Raw genomic sequence first — 18,759 nt, 5'->3', positions numbered from 1 at the left:
AAGGAAGGCCTTAATCCTGCAGGTTTTCCTGCCTCACTGTATGGCCTTAGGCAGGCCACCTCCCCCTTCCCCAGATCCAAGGATGAAAGCCCTGTAAGTCCAAAGGACAAATCAGCAAAGGTGAGAGAACAGGGCTCAGAGGCCCTGGAGAGACATGAGGGGGGGAGGGCGCCCTGCAATGTTATTACCACGGAAAACACACAGTAAGCTCACAGCCTCCTCCCGTCAACTCACAAGCTGTGCGGCTCAGGTCCCCGGCTTCCCCCCCCCCCCACTAGGCCACTACTAGACAGCAAGGACCCGAGGGCCAGCACCCCTGCAGCCTCGTGTTCAGGCTCAGCAAAGGTCAGCTCCACTGCTACTGACCCAAGCCCACAGCACCTTCCCCCATGTCAGACCAGGCATGAGATAGTGGCCAGGCTTTGGGAGCATATCTAGCCTGGGAAGCTTTTCTTGGGACCCTGGGAAAAAGAAGCCTCTACACTGAGCTTCAAGGCAAGCTGAGAGGGCTATCTATCGGGGAAGGCAGGCCTGGCCATGTGTGGGGGAGTCGGGAGGGGCAGAGCCACCCCAGTTCCCAGGGACTCCAGAAGGTCTGAGCTGCAGAAAGGGAGGGGCCATCCTAAGGGGCTCCCAGCTGGGGACATCTGAGATCTGCAAAAGATGTCCCAGAGAGGAGGAAGCACAGGCATAGATGCTGGAGGGGCAGAGGTGGTTCCATGGGTGGTCAGAGTAGGAAGAAAGTCAGGCTGGGTATGCCCAGATCTCAACAGAGGACTCGAAAAAAAAGTGTAGGGCCTCAGCTGACCACAGGCCTTAAAGAGCCCGTCTCTGGGGCTGGAGAGATGGCTCAGTGGTTAAGAGCACTGGCTGCTCTTGCAGAGGTCCTGAGTTCAATTCCCAGCAACCACATGGTGGCTCACAACCATCTGTAATGAGATCTGACATGCAGGCAGAACACTGTACACATAATAAATAAATAAATAAATCTTTGGAAAAAAAAAAAAAAGAGGCCGTCTCACTCAGAGGCAGAGGCAGGAGGATCTCTGAGTTTGAGGCCTGCCTGGTCTACATAGCAAGTTCCGAGACAGTCAGGGCTATGCAGAGTTCCTCTCCATCTCCATCCCCACAAGAGGCTGTCTTCTGTGATGAGCAGGAACTCACTTCTACACACTTAAGGTCATCATATCTCCATACCCTAGTCTCCTCACTCCCCTCAAGTCACCATAGCTCTGAAGGACCCTCCTCCTTACACCAGATTTCTGTATCCTGGGACTGACCCTAGTTGTCCGAGTTCAGCCCCAGGTCCTGCTAGCTCCAATACATTAGTGGGCACCCATGGGCTCCACCTCTCAGGTAGGCAAGCAGCCTCTTAGAGGTAGAGAACAGAGACACAATATGGCCCAGGCTGGAGAAGTCAAGAGCCAGGCTCCAACGGGGCCATCTACCCAGGCTCACCACTGTCCCCACCACAGAACTCTCAACAATGCTGTAAGGCGGCTGTCTTCCCGCTGGCATACCAGTTGGGTGCCCTGGGAGGAGCCACCCTAGGGTTGGCCCTCCAAGCCCGGGAAAACGGATCTGTTAGGGCAGGGCCAGCTTCTGTGACAGACAGAGCCAACTGTTCATTGCTGTTAGGGCCTGGGGAGGAACATGACTGGGGGCCTCAAGGCAGACAGGAGGTCTATATGGGGCCTCCCTCTCCACCGGGGACTCTCCTGAGCGACACTGCCTGTCCTTTACTGGTAGGGAGCCCCAGACAGCACCCCAAGCTCACCCTGGTCATATCACACCTGCTTCCAACAGCTGCCTGGGCCTGTCTGGCAGGGGACCCAGCTCTGATAGGCCAGGCCCCACCCCATGAAGGGTCAGCTTTGTTGAACCCATGGCTGTCCCATGGAAGGGCACACAAGGCTCGGTGGCTGCAGCTGTCACTCGTCACCACACCTCTGACTTCCAACGGGTGCCCATGGCCCCAGGCTCCTCACGCTTCCCGAGTTTTGGTTCTTCTTAGGCCTTTATGCCTCATATCCCTGCAGTCCGCCCAAGGAAACTAAGCTGCTCTTCCTCACACACAGCTGGTCTGGTGTGGGGTGGCCTCCAAAACACCCTACCATAGCCACCCCACACCAGACCAGCTGTGTGTGAGGCACTAACAAACACCCTACACTTTCCAGGGGACACTTAACCTGCAGAGGGAAGGTGACTCATGAGCCTTGTACTCAGAGGGAGTCCCAGCCCCTTCACTGGGAGCTCCCCCACCCCAGGTGGCCCCACATGTACTAAGGCTCAGGGAGCCTGATACCACATGGAAGAGAGTGCTTTGCAGAACAAAGCTGGGCAGCAGGCCCACCTGGCACCTGGGTCACAGAAGAAACACTCTCCTGGTGGGCTGCATGACAAGAGCCCAACTCAAGGCCTGATTTACAGGTGGGTCAATTAAAATCCACAAGGGTTGTCACCTTCACCTCTCTGAACACCCCCAAAGCAAGCCTAGGGGCCAGGATGGGAGGTCGATGCAACTACTCACAGCCCAGCAGCTCAACCACCTCATCTTCCCATCTACCAGCCACCCAACAGAGGTGCCAGCCAAGAGAAAGCCACCACGTCTGTCAGCCCTTACTCCCAAGTAAGTCTCCCCAAGTCCCTCCCTCCAACCAGTGGCCCCCGAGGAACCAGTTCCATCAGACCACATGAGAAGGAAGGCTGAGAAAGGTGGTGGCCTAGGAGACCACAAGGCCAAGAAGCACAGAATCGGGTGAGTCAGAGGGCCAGGAGCCCAGTGGTATCACCTTGCCCCATCCTCAGACCACTCAAGACAGGCTCCAGGCTCGCCTAGAGTAGACTGGGGCAGAGCTAAGAACGCTGAGCACCACAAGGGCACCTGCTTCCTGAGTCCAGTCCTCCGCATCTGCCCTGGTTCCAGGGTGCTGGGTCAGCTCTCCAACGCTCTCTCTGGTGGGTAGGTAGCCCAGGGCCGAGCAGTAACCCATCTTACCCTTAGTCTAACAGGCCACACTGCCCAGGGGAGGACACGACCTGCACAGCTTGGCCAACCCCCCTCTTCCTGCCATGTGCTAAAGGCAACAGCAGAGACACAGCAAACCCAACAGCAGCAGCTGCTGCAACTGCACCCGAGCAGGTACCACACAATGCTCATGAGAAACTGAGGCCACCCCACCCCTAAGACCTGTGGTTGAATGCCTGTGACACAGATGTCCCCTTCACCTCAGACTCCAGGTACCACGGGGCTCCTCCTCTACAGGTCACACAGTACCTGGATATGTCTTCTGAAATGTCCAGACATGGGTGAGGAAGCCCAACTTCTAACGCCACTGGAAGTTGACCAGGGACCCTTGGACATCACTGTACCCATGTGACACTTCTGAACAACTGGAAACCCCTCCACTTCCAGCCCCCAACATCTAGTGAGCCCTTCTGTGGGACTCTGATGGGGAGTGACTGGGGTGAGGGGAGGCTTTCTCTAAAATGTATGTCCAGTTCAAGGTCATCACGTCATAGAGACACTGAGAAATCAGAGCCAACAGTGCTGGCTTGCCAGAGCCAAAGTCTGACACTGACAGACACACAGACACACAGACACACACACACACACACCCCAACCATAGACTCGGATCTGTATCAACCAACAGGCCTACAAAGAGACTACCAAATTGCAAGCACTCAAAATGGGACGCCTTCCCCTGCAAAGAGCCCACCAACACTTAAGATGGCTGGGTGTCTCAGAGGGCAGCAATGACCACAAATAAACAAAGAAGGCACCACATCTGTCAAAACTTACTGCAAACAGCAGCCCCCAGGTGAGGCTGCAGCACTCGGGTGCAGGGCATAGCTTCATCAGGACCCCATAAGGTTCAAGGCTGCCCCAGGGGAAGGAGTACTGCTCTCTGGTACAACTTCATATTACCTTCTGAAGCAGAAAAGGGTCTCCACTGGACCCTGGTTTCCCCAGCCAATAGTTCCCTGTAGCTCTTCCTTTTGAGATCTGGGCATTCCAGTGCTTATTTGAACAGTAGGCAGAACATCCCACTTGTGGCCTTGGGCCACCCTCCCCCTGGAAAGGCTCTGCCACAGTAAACCAGGAAGTGGACAAGGTAACCCTGGGAGGCCCTGGGGGCACAGCTCCAGGCTTGTAGGAGCTTGGGCAGAAGCAGGCCAGGCAGTGCCTTCCTTTCAACACTCCCCCACTTTCACTTTCTGTGGGCCTGAGGGAGGGAGAGAGCCTGTACAAGCTCCATCCCTTCTTCAAAGCTCACTTCCGAAGCAGGACACTGCACAGCTGAAAGAAAGCAGTTACTCTACTTTGTAAAAACAAACCGGGCACCTTCTTTAAAAAAGAAAAAGAAAACAAACAAGAAACCTGGCACGCCCCCTGGTCATCCACCCAGCAAAAGCTTTTCAATGTCTCTCTCCTGGGTTTCCCAGGCGCAGGGCTAGGACTGGGTCTCCACAGGCTCCTAGTGCTTTGCTCAAGCAGTAGGCCCAGAGCTTACCAGCAAGGAGAAAAAGAAATTACCCTGACCTCCTGAGCTGTCAAGCCTGTACTTCACCTCTCCTGATCTACAGCCAACAGCACACATCAAGGCCTCGGACAGAACTAACAGCAAACAGGCCTTTATTTGCGAATGAGAGGCCATGGGGCCACCAAAAAAAGGTCACTGGGGCCTGGGGCTGGTTCTTGCAGTAGTCCCTTCCTGGACCCCGAAAACTGGTGAGAAACTCTCAAGGAGCACAGCAGACTCGGCTCTCTTCAGGGACCTCCCCACAGACCCACAAGGAAGGCCACTCTAAGGACTACGAAAGTGCAAAACAACCAGTTTGTCTCACGGGGGGGGGGGGGGGTCAAGGGGGGCAGGAGCTGAGCCCTAGTAATTCCTCCACTTACTTTTCTTCTTGCACCCAGCCCCATGTTAGCCATTTAAGAACACAGGAATGAACACACACACACACACACACACACACACACACACACACACACACACGCACGCACGCGTCTACTACAGTTACGAAGTTTAAGGTACAGAGGGAAACAACAGCTGTGCACTTATTTCAGGCAGAGAGCTCTACATCAAAACTGCAAAGGGCAGACAGAGCCTTAGGAGTGAGCCCTCAAGTGGGAACCCACAAAAGGGTATACCCCGCTACCTGGTTCTCAGTGAGTCCCCTCCGTGCCCCTTACCCCCAAGGGCAAAGAAGGCTGTTCAAGGCTTCCACGTCAGCCCTGCCCCCGGCGCAGCAACTAACTGGTGGAGAAACTTCCCCAGGCCGCCAGGTTTTCTTAACCGGGAACCCTCAAGAACCTCATACGGGAGGCTTTGGGGTGCACATTCCTCGCCCAACTGGCTTGCATGTTATAAACGAAGTGGTTTGGAAAAAGACGTGCACCCTACCCCTCCCACCTCGATTCAACTCGACCTCGCCCGGATTAAGTACTCTTTCAGGCTGATTTCAAAATGCGAACTGGGTTTCCTCCTGGCCTGGCTGCAATTATCAGTAACTCGCGAGAGCGCAAAGTCGTTCCCGGGCCATAACTCTGCAAAGGCGGCCGCCGCCCCCCAAGCCACGCCGCCGCTGCCCCCCCTGGCAAGGCTCACGCAGAGCCCAGGCCCAGCCTGGCCTGCCCCGAGACGATCCGCCCAGGCCGGCGCCAGCAAAGTGGCGCCGGAGCGCACAGCCGCGACCCTGGGCACACCGCGCGCACCTTCCCGCGCCGCGTCCTCCGGGCAGTCCCCTTCGGAAGATGGCGGGCAGAGGAAAAGGGGAAAGGAAAAAAAAAATCCCTTCCGTAAGGGAGGGCTGGCGCGGAGAGCGCGGGCCGTGCCAAGTCCAGGCTGGGCGCCTCGACCAAGGCGACGCCTCCCAGGCCAGCCCGAGGCGGCCGGCAATTCGCGGGCGCAGAGCGGAGGGGAGCAGAGCCCGCGCAGCCGCCGCGACCTCGGGCGGGCGGCCGCCGCGCTTTGTTGCATCGCGGCCGCGCACAAAGGCGGCGGAGGCGGCGGCCCGGGGCTCGGGGTTTCGGGACGCGCGGGAGGCCTGCGCCATGCGTTCGGGGCCGCGCTCTCTCAGCCGCTACCGCCGCCGCCGCCCCGCGCGCACAAGGAAGCAAGAGAAAGGCGTACTTGGCCTAGGCGGCTCCAGCGCCGTCGCCTCCCGGCCCGCGCGGCCGGCTCCTCTTTGGCTCGCCGGCCCCGGCAGCATAATAGACGCGCCGGAGCTGTACAGGGCTCATGCGCTGCGCCGCGGCGCCTGGCGGGAGTCGTAGTCCGCGCCCGGGCTCGCGCCAGGGCCGCCCAGGGGAGGCCGAGGCGCACGGACTACATGTCCCGGCCCCGCCGGCGCCGCGCCGCGCCCCGCCCCGCGCGCCCCCAGCTGCCCGCCCTGCCGACCCGGCCGCTAGCGGGCCCGGCCCGGGGGGCGCGTGGGGGCGGGGCTGGAAGGCTGCCCTCCAGCACCCGGGCGACGCTGGAACCCCGGCCTGCCCGCTCGCGCTCTCTCCTGCATTCCCCGCTACACGCAGGGACAAGAACCGGTGGGCGAATTTCCAGAAGCCCAGGAAAGCGTGGGAAAGGCGGGAAAGCAGTTAGTACCCTGGAGTCACTACCTGGGCACCCCGAGGCCTCCCTCAAACCCCGGACGCGCACATGCGGGGCGACGCGCACCTTCCTCGAGCCCGTGTTTGTAAACAAACCGCGTGCCTAATTAGCCTGGCGGGGGCGCGCGCAGGGCGGGCCCTGCCTGGGAGGAGCCGCGATCAATCCCGCCCCGACGCCCTGAGGCTCGATGAAGACCTAGGGACCCAGGAGAGACCTGGCTGCTGGGGCTGGAAGAGCGCCAGTTCTTCAAAGCCAGTAAGGGATGCCACAGGCTGTGCCGGCAGACTTTCCCTCCCCCGAGACTCTGTGTCCCCATCTGCCTGTGGAAAGACACGCACGAGATAAGTCTCTGCCCCCTTTTCTGCATTTTGAAAGGGTTAGTTCGAAGTCACAGTTCAGATCTTGTTTTCGGTGAAGATTACCCCTGTGCCTACGTTAGTCCATTTTTATCCAGCTGTAACTGAGGTGGGTGAGTGTTAGACCCCAACATAAACGTCACAAACAAAACAAGTTTTTCATCAGTGCCTGCGGAACCTGCCAATGCAGGGTTCCAGTTCCTGGTGTGGGCTGGAACCATTCCAGGCTCCTGGTGTCACTGGGTTTATTAGCTGCTTGCAGGAAATGCGCAGGTGGTTATGGTATTAAATGCTAGAGCCCAACACACACACACACACACACACACTGAGAGGAAACTGAGACTCAAAAAGGCAAAGTGACTTTCTCTATGTCTCAGAGCTCATATACAGGAAGTTCCGAGCCTAAAGTACAAGATCCCTGGAAAGAGATTTGAGGACAAGTCAGAACCTCTCTAGGCTTCCTGCTGTCTCTTTGGGTCTACAGCATGGGTACCTCTCACACCCTGAGTCAAAGTGGCCACTGCAAGAAAGCTCTGCTTTTTAGATTGCAGACTGGACACAGGGCAGAATAGTGTAATCTGAGAGGCTCCAAGTTAAAGTCCTTAGACTGTTGGCCCAAAGCTATGACTGGGACCCTGAAGAACTGTAGCCACCTTGGAGGTTCTGTTCCCATCCCTGCCATCTCGATCTCATCCTTCTGGACTCATTGAGCACTCTGGCCACCAGAACGGGTGACTTGCCACTTAATTTTTTTTTTTTTTTACATTTAGTGTGTGTGTGTGTGTGTAAACATGCATGTGCCACAGAGCACATGTAGAAATTAGAGGACGGCTTGTGAGACCCATGTGGGTCCTGGAAATTGAACTGGGGTCATCAGGCTTGGAGACAAGCATCTTGGCTTGCTGAGCCAACTCTCACCAGCCTAGTGACTCACTACTTAAAAAGAACCCTTGGGGCTGAGAGGTGGCTCAGTGGTGAAGAGAACCTATTTCTCTTGCAGAGAACCTGAGTTCAGTTTGTAGCACCCACGTTAGTTCCTAGCTCCATGGTATCTAAGAACCTCTTCTGGCTTCCATGGGTACCAGTTATGCACATGGTATTTGTAAACACAGATAAAGCACTCAGATAAAATGAAATAAATCTTTAAAAAAAAATTTTTAAAGACTTGACCACACACCTCCCAAGTTCCGCCCCTCCCCCAATCTGCCACCAGGCTTGACCTTATAGGACACAGGCAGTGTGCTCTCAAGCCACTCCAACCAGCTTGAAGCTTCCTGCCATGCCCATCTTGTCCTCTGACCTCTCACTGAGATGCCCCTAGGGCCTTTCCAGGTCCTAGTCTCCCCTCTCACAGAACTACACTCATGTCCAAGTATCCTGCAGAGCTTAATGGAGCACCTCTCCTGGGCCCAGCTGGATCTGTAAGAGATTAATCTGTGTGAGGATAGGACAGGAGCTCATCCGAGTGTCACAGCCCTGACTGGCCATTCTTGGGGTCAATGCTGGTGCCCCTCCCTGGAGCCCAATGAGCATGGGGAAGGATTCTGCGTTCCCTGGCTGTCTCCACCAACAAAGTTGAGCCTGGAGTGAAACCTCCTAATCTCACTGGCATGCTTCTTCCTCTGTCGAAGATATAAAAATAGGCCTGGCTTTCCAGCTTCTAGAGGATTGGGGTGGAGCAAGGCAGGCCTGAAGGCACGTCGGGCCTTTGCCTCCCTTTCCTCTGCTGACACTTCTCTCTACCTCCTTGTCTCAATCCTTGTGGCCTTCAACAGCCCATGACACCTAGTGGGTACTCTGAACTGCTAAAGGAATTAATATTCACTTCTGTACCCCAGCCTCCTCCACCTTAGCCACCCCGGCTCATTCCACACTCCTTAGGTCCCATAGGACTTCAGAGCCAGGCTCTAGCTGCTGCCTCCTACTTCACTCAGCCTGCCTCTTTACATGACAGCATCTGGAGGGGAGCAGAGAGCACCTAACAACCTGGTAATTTCTGGGCAGCTGGAGTACTCTGTACAGAGCCAGGTATTCTGTGAATCTTGGGGCAGTTTGGGTTTTGTTTGTTATTTTTGAGATTTACTTTCTGTGTCTGAGTGTTCTGCCTGCATGTGTATATATATGCACACCATGTGCACGTCTGGTGCCCAGGGAGGTCAGAAGAGAGCACCTGATCCCCCAGAACTGAAGTTGCACATGGTTGTGAACCACCATACAGGCCCTCTGCAAGAGCAACAGGTGCTCTGAACTGCTAAGCCTTCTCTCTCTCCAGGCCCCATTGGAGCAGTCTTCTGGGGTGGCGGGCACTGTGGCCATGGCACAGTGGAAGCAAGTGGACAGTGAGGTATCTTGCCAGCCTCAGCCACGGTGTGAGTGCCCATTGCATTTGCAAAATACACTTGCAGTCTGACCTTGAGTAGATAAACTATCACCAGGAGGAAACAATGGTTCTTTCACAAAAGGGAGCCCAGAGGGAATGGGGCTGGGAACAGAGCTGTATCACTTTCCCCTTTTTCCTGTCCCCAAAATAGAAAGCCATTTAAGCCATTTGCACAAACCCAATAGTAAGGTCCTTTAAAAACACAGAATCAAACAAGGCCAGCCTGGTCTACAGAGTGAGTTCCAGGACAGCCAGGGCTACACAGAGAAACCCTGTCTTGAAAAATCCAGATAGATAGAAGATAGATAGATAGATAGATAGATAGATAGATAGGTAGATAGGTAGATAGACAAAATAAAGAAATAAAAATAAAAAGAGAAAAAGGGTTGGCAATGGGACAGCTCTGTAGTAGACCACTCGCTTAGTATGTGCAAGGCCGCAGGGTCACCCCCAGCAGGTCACACCTGTTCACGAACAGTAGGCAGATGTCTGGGACAACCTGCAGGCTCCACGGGACAGAGAGAATGAGCAATGGAGCAACTTCATAATGTGCTTGCAAAATGGTGAGAAGGATGTGGGGCAGTAGACAGGTGTGTCCCCACCTCAGCCTCAGAGTGCACGCCTGTACGTAACACCTACCTCACAGGACAGCAGCGAGAATCAAGGAGGCTGCACTCATTCCCTGCAGAGGCCTTGATGGAGTGCCTGGGACCACGTAGTACTGTTGTTACCCAGTAACAAGACAGAGCTCCAGCTGCACTGAATCGGCATGCCCGGGGGCAGTCAGTCAGAAGTGAGCAAGACTTCAGGGCACTCAGTGCAAGGGAGAACAGTCAGAAGGGCTCAAGAGACCAGACTGCTGTGTTCGGGGCCACGGAATGTGAGTCCAAGCACTGTGTGTAATTTCCATGAACTTTCCTTCTTGACTATTGGTATTTGCCTTTCTCACCCCACCTCCATGTGGTAAAAGGGTATCTGTGTAGTAAACACTGAGTTTTGATTTAAGACGCGTTCACCACAAGGAGCTAAAGAGGTGCTGACTCAGTAGGTAAAGCACCGATTCGCAAGTGTGCAGACCCGAGTTTGGATGCCTAGAACCCACATAAAATGGAAAGTGGATACTGAAGGTCATCTGTCAGGAATTCAAGATCCGACGGCCAGATGGATGGCAGAAACAGGCTTCCTCAGAAGCCAGGAAGTTGAGAACCAACACTTGTGTTGCCTGCATTCACACACACACACACAGAGAGAGAGAGAGAGAGAGAAGAGAGAGAGAGAGAGAGAGAGAGAGAGATTAAACAATAATAATCAGAGGCTGGAGAGATGGCTCAGCAGTTAAGAGCACGTACTGAGCTGAACGTGGTGGCACACAGCTTTAATCCCAGTAATCCGGAGGCAAAGGCAGGTGGATCTCTGTGAGTTACAGGCCAGCCTGGTCTACAAAGTGAGTCCCAGGACAGCCAGGGCTGTTATACAGAGAAACCCTGTCTCGAAAAAGCACATATTGCTGCTGCAGAGAACTAGAGCTCACAAGTGCCTATAACTCCAGCTCCAGGAGATTCAACACCCTCTTCTGGAATCTGTGAGCACTACATTCATATGCAAATACCTACACACATACATATATACACACATAATTAAAAATAAAGAAAAATTATCATCATAAGACAACAGAGACAGTGCTGGCCTGGTCAGTGTCCCAGATCCTGAGTCTCCTAGACTCTTGCTCCAATTCTAGGTGCCTCATGCCATTCCTGGTGCTTTTAAGAGATTGTGACACTAGTCTGTCTTGACTCACAGGAAAGGTTTCTGCATGAGACAGTACAGTCCTGTCTCTGACCCTGCTTCATATCCCCAGCCACAGAGAAAGAGGTCTAATGCCATAAAGTAAGTGTGTTTAAAATGATTAGTGGGCCAAGTATAGTGGTATACACCTTTAATCCTAGTACTTAGAAGGCAAAGGCAGGTGGGTCTCTGTGAGTTCAAGGCCAGCCTTGTCTATCTAGTGAGTTGGGGTTTTTTTTTGTTTTTGGTTTTTTTTTCTCGAGACAGGGTTTCCCTGTGTAGCTTTGTGCCTTTCCTGGAACTCACTTTGTAGACCAGGCTGGCCTCGGGCCTCGAACTCACAGAAATCTCCCTGCCTCTGCCTCTGCCTCTGCCTCTGCCTCCCGAGTGCCACCACTGCCCAGCTTCTAGTGAGTTCTTGACCAGCCAGAGCTACACAGTGAGACTCTGACCAAAAAAAAAAAAAAAATTAGGAAAGGGTCAAATGACAGTTCAGATAAAGCTGAAGAGAGAATTAATTCCCTGAAAGTGAAGGAAATCAGTCAGAATGAAACTCAGAAAAAGAAATGGAAAACATAAAAACTGAGTCCAGGAGTGGTTAATGTCAGTAAATCCAGCACTATGGAGGCTGAGGTCAGAGGATTGCCATAAATTTGAGGATAATTGGGGCTGCAGAGGGAGACCTGTCTTAAAAAGCCAAAAGATAAACAAGTAAATAAACAAGAAGAAAGGGAGTGAGGGAGGAAAGAAGAAAGAAAGGAAGGAAGGGAGGGAGGAAGGAAGGGAGAAAACATAAAAACTGGACGATTCACTGGGTACTGGTGGCGCACGTCTTTTATCCCAGCACTTGAGATGCAGAGGCAGGTGGATCTGAGTTTGAGCCTGGTGTACAGAGCTAGTTGCAGTAGTTAGTAGCCAAAGTTACACCAAGAAATCCTGTCTCAGGTAAAAACAAAATCAAAGAAACAAATAGCTGGACAATTCAGAAAAGGCTTTGCATTTCCCTTTGATAGGAACTCTGGGGTCTGTGAGACTGCTCTGTAGGTAAAAGCCCTTCCTGATGAACTGAGTTCAGTTCCCAGAACCCACAAGCAGAGAACTGACTTCCATAGGTTGTTCTCTGACCTCCACAATGCTGGGGTCGTTTGAATAAGAATGTCCCCCATAGGCTCAAATCACTGAATACTTGGTATCCTGTTGATGACACTGTTTGGGTAGGTTTAAAAGGTGTGGCCTAAACCGGGCGGTGGTGGCGCACGCCTTTAATCCCAGCACTCGGGAGGCAGAGGCAGGCGGATCTCTGTGAGTTCGAGGCCAGCCTGGGCTACCAAGTGAGCTCCAGGAAAGGCGCAAAGCTACACAGAGAAACCCTGTCTCGAAAAACCAAAAAAAAAAAAAAAAAAAAGGTGTGGCCTAAACCAGTCAGTGGTGGTGCACGCCTTTAATCCCAGCACTCAGGAGGCAGAGGCCGGTGGATCTCTGTGAGTTCGAGGCCAGCCTGGGCTACAGAGTGAGTTCCAGGAAAGACTCCAAAGCTATACAAAGAAACCCTGTTTCAAACAAAACAAAACAAAAAAAGGTGTGGCCTTGCTAGGGGAAATATGTCATTGGGGTGGGCTTTGAGGTGTCAAAGCTAGGCACCATTTCCAGTTTGTTCTCTCTGCTTCCTACCTGAGGTCTATAGTATGAGGAGATCTCAGTGAGCTGCCCCAGAGGCTGTGCCTGCCGCTTGCTGCCAGGCTTCCTTGATATGGCAGATTCTTTTTTTTTGGGGGGGGGGGGGGGGTTCGAGACAGGGTTTCTCTGTGTAGCTTTGCGCCTTTCCTGGACTCACTTTGTAGACCAGGCTGGCCTCGAACTCACAGAGATCCTCCTAGCTCTGCCTCCCGAGTGCTGGGATTAAAGGCGTGCGCCACCACCGCCCCGGCATGCTATGGCAGATTCTTACCCTTCCAGAACCATAAATCCAAATAACCCCCCTATAAGTTACCTTTATCACAGCAATAGTAAAGTAACTAACACACATAGTGTATTATTAACACACACACACACACACACACACACACACACACACACACACACACACACACACACGAAATCTCACTAGAGGAACCCCTGTTGCTTCTCCTCGTTCTCCCAGGGCCCTGTGGGTCTCAGACTCTGTTCTCTTGTTCTTCATTCTTTTTCCTTTCTGTTCCTCAGACGACATAATCTATGGATTTATCTTTAAGATGACCTCCCTTTCTCGTGCCTGTAAACTGACACCACACAGCAGCTTGTGTAACAGGTACACGCAGAGGACAGCACCATGGACTCTCCCGTTCATTTTCAATCTCCCGTTTGTATCATTTCAACAGCAGGTTACAATTCTTTTCAAGTGAGTGTAGAACATACCCAGAAAGACCCTGAGTTAGAGCCCAAGCAAGTGGCAGACAGCGCACGTCTTCTGGCTGGAGTAGAATGACACGAAAAACCAACAGCAGACAGGAAGTTGGGGAATTGGCAAATGTTTGCAAATTTGATAGCACACTCTTAAACAACGTAGGTATCAAAGAAGAAATCACAAGAACTTTTTGAAAACAAACCAAGAAACCCAACCACCTGAGGTATGAAAGCAAAATGGGGCTGGGAGATGGCTTCTAGAGGACCCAGGTTCAATTCCCAGCACCCACATGGCAGCTCCCAACTGTCTGTGACTCCAGTTCCAGGGGATATGGAACCCTCACATAGACATACATGCAGGCAAAACACAAATGCACATAAAAATTTAAAAAAATAGGAAAAAAGGAAATCATCAGACACCCCTACTTTAAACAAAAGATCTGCAAATCATGTACTTGATAAAATTATAGTGTCCAGCCCAGAGGTCACAGCATCTGAAGTCTTACACTGAAGCCCCTGAGAAGGACTTGGAGCTTGCTCCCGCCCCCCTCCCCGCCCCAGACATTTTGGTAAGGATACAATGTGCTGGAGATGCATGGAAGTGGTCTATGAGAAAGCCAACCCCAGGGGTTCTCTCTAACTGCAAGGACATCTACTGTCTCAAGTGTAACCGAGTACTGGGTGGGGGGAGGAAGAAGAGAAGCAGAAATAAATTTATCCAGGAGGCCATGAGCATGGAGGCACAGGTATTTTGATGGAAGACGAAGGGGCTGCCCTTCCAGAAGAAACTGCTCTTCCAAGCTTGCATATAGGACAGTGGTAGAGAAGAGCCACGGGGACAGTTAAGGGGAAAGGACCATCAAGCAGACATTGCCCTCCACCTCCACCCATCCCTGGCTAAGGAACCACTGCTGGGAGCTGGCTGAGGAAAGAGAGCAAACCCTCTAACAGTGATGGAGAGGAGGCTGCACCTTCGACCTGGGTGAGCCGAGATTCTCATATGCTTTGGGCTGCGGGTAGGGATGGGGGGGACTTGGGGGACTTGTTTCGGAACAGCGTTTTGTGGCTGGGTGAACTCAGCTGGGAGATGGCCCCTGTGCAGAGTGACTCCTGTGCCTAGACAGTCTGTGTGGTCGGCCTCCCAGTGCACAGGGAAGCTTGTTGCATCACTTGTTTTCAGCCAGGCTGTGCTCAGGACTTTGGACACTCATTTTGAGGACCCCAGGTTCAAAGGTAAAAAGACTGGATGTGTTTTGGAATCAAGTATAGGCTTGATGGGGGAAAGAGAACCCAAGGTGACAAGATGCCTTCTGTTGGACACAGACAGTAGCTCCTCTGCTTTCTAATGAGATCTATACCTCTATAGGGGGTGGGTACTTTTTGTATTATTTTATTGTTTTATGTGTATGAATTTTGGGGGACTTTTTTTGTTTGTTTGTCTTTTGTTTTTCAAGACAGGGTTTCTCTGTGTATCCCTAGCTGTCCTGGAACTCACTCTGTAGATCAGGCTGGATTCAAATTCAGAGATGGGCCTGCCTCTGCCTCCCCAGTGTTGGAATTAAAAGCGTGCACCACCGTTCCCAGCTGTGTATGAGTATTTTACTTGCATATGTGTCTGTGTGCCACATTGTCCATGAGGCCAGAAGAGAGCATTAGATCCCCTGTGAGCCACCAGGTGAGTGCTGGGAATTAAACTCAGGTCCTTCGAAAAAGCAGCCAGTGGTCTTAACTACTGAGCAATCTCTCCAACCCTGTAAGGTTTGTTTTGGTGTGTGTGTGTGTGTGTGTGTGTGTGTGTGTTGTTTATTTTTGAGACAGGATCTCATTCTGGCTGTGGTGGTGCAATCCCAGCACTTTGGAGGCAGAAGCAGGTGGAGCTCTGAGTTCTAAGTCAGCCTGGTCTACAAAGCCAGTTCCAAGCCAGGCAGTGATGGGGCACACCTTTAATCTCAGCACTCGGGAGGCAGAGGTAGGCGGATCTCTGTGAGTTTGAGGCCCGCCTGGGCTACAGAGTAAGTTCCAGGAAAGGCGCAAAGCTACACAGAGAAACCCTGTCTCGAAACAAAACAAAACAAACAAAAAGCCAGTTCCAGGACAGCCAGAGCTACACAGAGAAACCCTGTCTCAAAATAAAATAAAAAATAAAAACATTAAAAGGTAAGGGCAGATCTTATTGTGTATCTTAAGCTGGACTTGAACTCACAGAGATCTACCTGCTGTGCCGCCAATGCCCTGTACCTCTGTGGTTTTATGTCTGTTCCCTACCCTGTAATTCCAACATGTGCTTGTTCCATGATTTGGGGCTCATGTCTAATTGCCCACAAGGAATACTACTGGGTTGCCAGAACCAGGTGTAAATGTGTTGAGAGTAACATAAAATCTGTTTCGCTTTGTTTTGTTTTTTCCCTTTGGGGCTGAGAAACTGAGGGCCTTGAGCTTGCTAGGCAAGCATTCTGCCACTGAGCTAAATCCCCAACCCTGACATAAGACAATCTTAAAACACCTAGAAGATGCAATTCCTCTGATGACAGATAACTCCCAAGGGCTGGTGGACTCAGCGAGTGAGTGATGGAGGAGCATGGGAGCAGCTTCCCATCTGTGCATACAGGTGCAGGATTCTTAGCCTTCGTGGACAAACCTGCGTTGGGTTTCAGCTCCAGTGCAGGTAGATCTTCAAGATCCAAGTATGTGGGTAGGAACTACTCAGCAGGACTAGTAGCTCTGTCTGTCTACTAGAGAAATGGCATTAGCCACAGAGGTTAAGTGATATGTTTATCACAATTACCAACCTAAGCTGGGGTGTGTACTTAATGTGGTATGTGTAAGCTTTCTCATCCAGGCACTCTTTGTCCCCATTTTAGGGGTTCTGTTGTGAGTCTTTCTTTTGTTTTTGTGGGCTTCATTCTATCCCTGAGCTTTATAGCTAGACAGATGGATTCAAAACTGTCCTGAGGTCTTCATTGGAGGAGAATGATTGCTCTGTAGTAGTAAACCCCCTTTCCATTAAAGGAAGCTGTGGCAAGCCACAAGACCAGCAAAAGTTAAACTGCTAGAGTTCCTTGAGGGAGAATCTTATATTTGCATTCTGCTGCTCTGTTTCTGAAAAAACATTGTGGGAGATGCTCAGAATTTGTCCTTTTGCCCCAGACACATTCAATCTTTTACTGAAGAAGAAACAACTGAGGCTGGAGTGATGGCTCAATGGTTAAAAGCACTGGCTGCTATTTCAGAGGACCCAGGTTCGCTCCCAGCACTAACATGGCTCTTGGCTCACAACTGCCTGTTAACGCTTGCTTCAAAGGATCCAGCCCCCTCTTCTGGCCTCTTGGGGCACTGAGCATTCATTCAGTGCATTTAACGTGTATGCAGGCAAAACACCCATGCATATAATATAAAAATAAACCTTTAAGGCGGGCGGTGGTGGTGCACGCCTTTAATCCCAGCATACAGGAGGCAGAGCCAGGCGAATCTCTGTGAATTCGAGTCCAGCCTAATCTACAAAGTGAGATCCAGGACAGGCACCAAAGGTACACAGAGAAACCCTGTCTCGAAAAACCAACCAACCAAACAAACAAACAAAAACCTTAAAGCAGGGGGTGGTGGTGCATGCCTTTGATCCCAGCACTTGGGAGGCAGAGGCAGGCGGATCTCTGTGAGTTCGATGTCATCCTGGTCAGCCAGGGCTGTTACACAGAGAAACCCTGCCCCTCCCTCCCAAAAAAAAAACTTAAAAAAAATCGATGGGCAAGGTGACTCACACCTTTAATCCCAGCACTCAGGAAGCTGAAGCAGGTGGATTCCTGTGAGTTTTGAGGCCAGCCTGATCTACGTAGTGAGTTCCAGGACAATCAAAGACACATAGGGAGACCCTGTCTTGAAAAAAAAAATAACAAAAGAAAAAGAAAAAAGAAGGAAAGAAAGAAAAATCAAACGACTATTGCATGTGGCTGTGTGTTTTGTTAAATGCCTTTTTTCTAAGAAGCACTTTCCCCAAATAAAACAAATATATGTACAGTGCCCAAAATATAATTTTAAAAAATTCAACAGCAAAAGACAAGGGAGGGACACACCCACATGTTTTTTATTTATTTTTCTGTCTGTGTGTGTGTGTACATTAGCACAGGGATGTCACAGCACACATGTAGAAGTCAGAGGACTATTGTGGGAGCTGGTTCTCTCTTTCCACCTTGTGGGGTGCAGGGCTCAAACATGGGGCAGCTGGTCATACTACATCCATCGTCAGGAAGCAGAGAGAGAGAGATGAGTGGGGTGCTCTGCCCCCTCTCTCCTTTTTATTCAGTCTGTGGTATGGTTCCACTCACATTCGGTGTGGGTCTTCCTACCTCAGCTAACCCATTCTAGAAGCTCTCTTACAGACATGCTTAAGGTTTGTCCCCAAAGAGATTCTAGATGTCAGGTTGACAGTAGTAACCATGACAATGAGCTTGTTCAGATTGTGTTTTGGGGGAATGATGGGATTATTGGGAGGCAGTTGGGATCTTTGGTGGTAGGGCCTAGTTGAAGGAAGTATGTCACTTGGGGGTGGTAGGGAGTATTGTTCTCCCAGGCTCCTTCCCGTCTCTCTGCTTCCTGCCCACCATGAGGTGAGCAGCCACACTCTCCCACCATGCTGTTCCAGTCTCAGCTCAGGCTCAATGTGACAGAACCAGGCCACCACAGTTGAAACCAACAGCCAAACAAGCTCCTCCTTCCAGTTGTTCCTCAGGTATATTGTCCTCCACGAAAGCTTGCCCGGCACCCCAGCCTGCGGTCTCCATGCACACCTCTGCACCCTGCCCTTCCCAAGGCTCCCCCACTGCACACACCTGTGTCCCCAGGTGTGGGTTTGTGACATGTGTCTCCCACTGGGCTCAGCTCCCAGGGCTGCTGCAGGCTCTGTGGCCCTGTGTCTGCCGGTCACCCTCAAGTCCTCGGCACAGGTGTGACCAGTGCAGTGTGGCCGTCGGCCCCTGGGTGTGAGCCCCGGGCCAGGCTGGAAGGGAGAACATCAGAAGCGGCTGAAGTCAGCCTTGGGCTAGGGTACAGGAGTGTGGCTTTTGGCGTGGTGATCACTGACAGCTCTGTTGATCTGTGCAGTCCAGCCCTGATGTTTAGCAACACCTTTGCTTGTGGGGAAACAGCCATCATTGCTCAAGCCTCTTTAAGCCCAAGCAGAGTAGTCTGCATTTTCAGAGATGGGGAAAGGATGCCAAGTTGAAGATTCTCTGAGGTAATCAGGAGT

General features: G+C 52.0%; 1 protein-coding gene across 5 annotated transcripts in view; it reads right to left on the bottom strand.

Moving 5' to 3' along the window:
* The window catches only part of Brd3 (bromodomain containing 3), a 61,400-nt gene that overhangs the window by 25,526 nt on the left and 17,115 nt on the right, over positions 1-18,759 (bottom strand). For 2 of the 5 annotated variants that reach the window (XM_028858709.2, XM_028858713.2), the window contains exon 1: positions 6,141-6,248. The exons of 1 other annotated variant lie outside the window; for it this stretch is intronic. The gene's annotated coding sequence lies outside the window, so the exon portion shown is untranslated. Of the gene's footprint in view, positions 1-5,722; positions 5,990-6,140; positions 6,249-6,622; positions 6,706-18,759 lie in introns of those variants that run through there. 2 more of the 5 variants (XM_028858712.2, XM_028858710.2) reach the window with 2 other exon arrangements.

Source organism: Peromyscus leucopus, chromosome 4 (assembly GCF_004664715.2).
Source record: "Peromyscus leucopus breed LL Stock chromosome 4, UCI_PerLeu_2.1, whole genome shotgun sequence".
Classification (NCBI taxonomy): domain Eukaryota; kingdom Metazoa; phylum Chordata; class Mammalia; order Rodentia; family Cricetidae; genus Peromyscus; species Peromyscus leucopus.
Note: the sequence above shows the minus strand (reverse complement) of the source record. Positions and strands in the feature narration are given on the sequence as shown.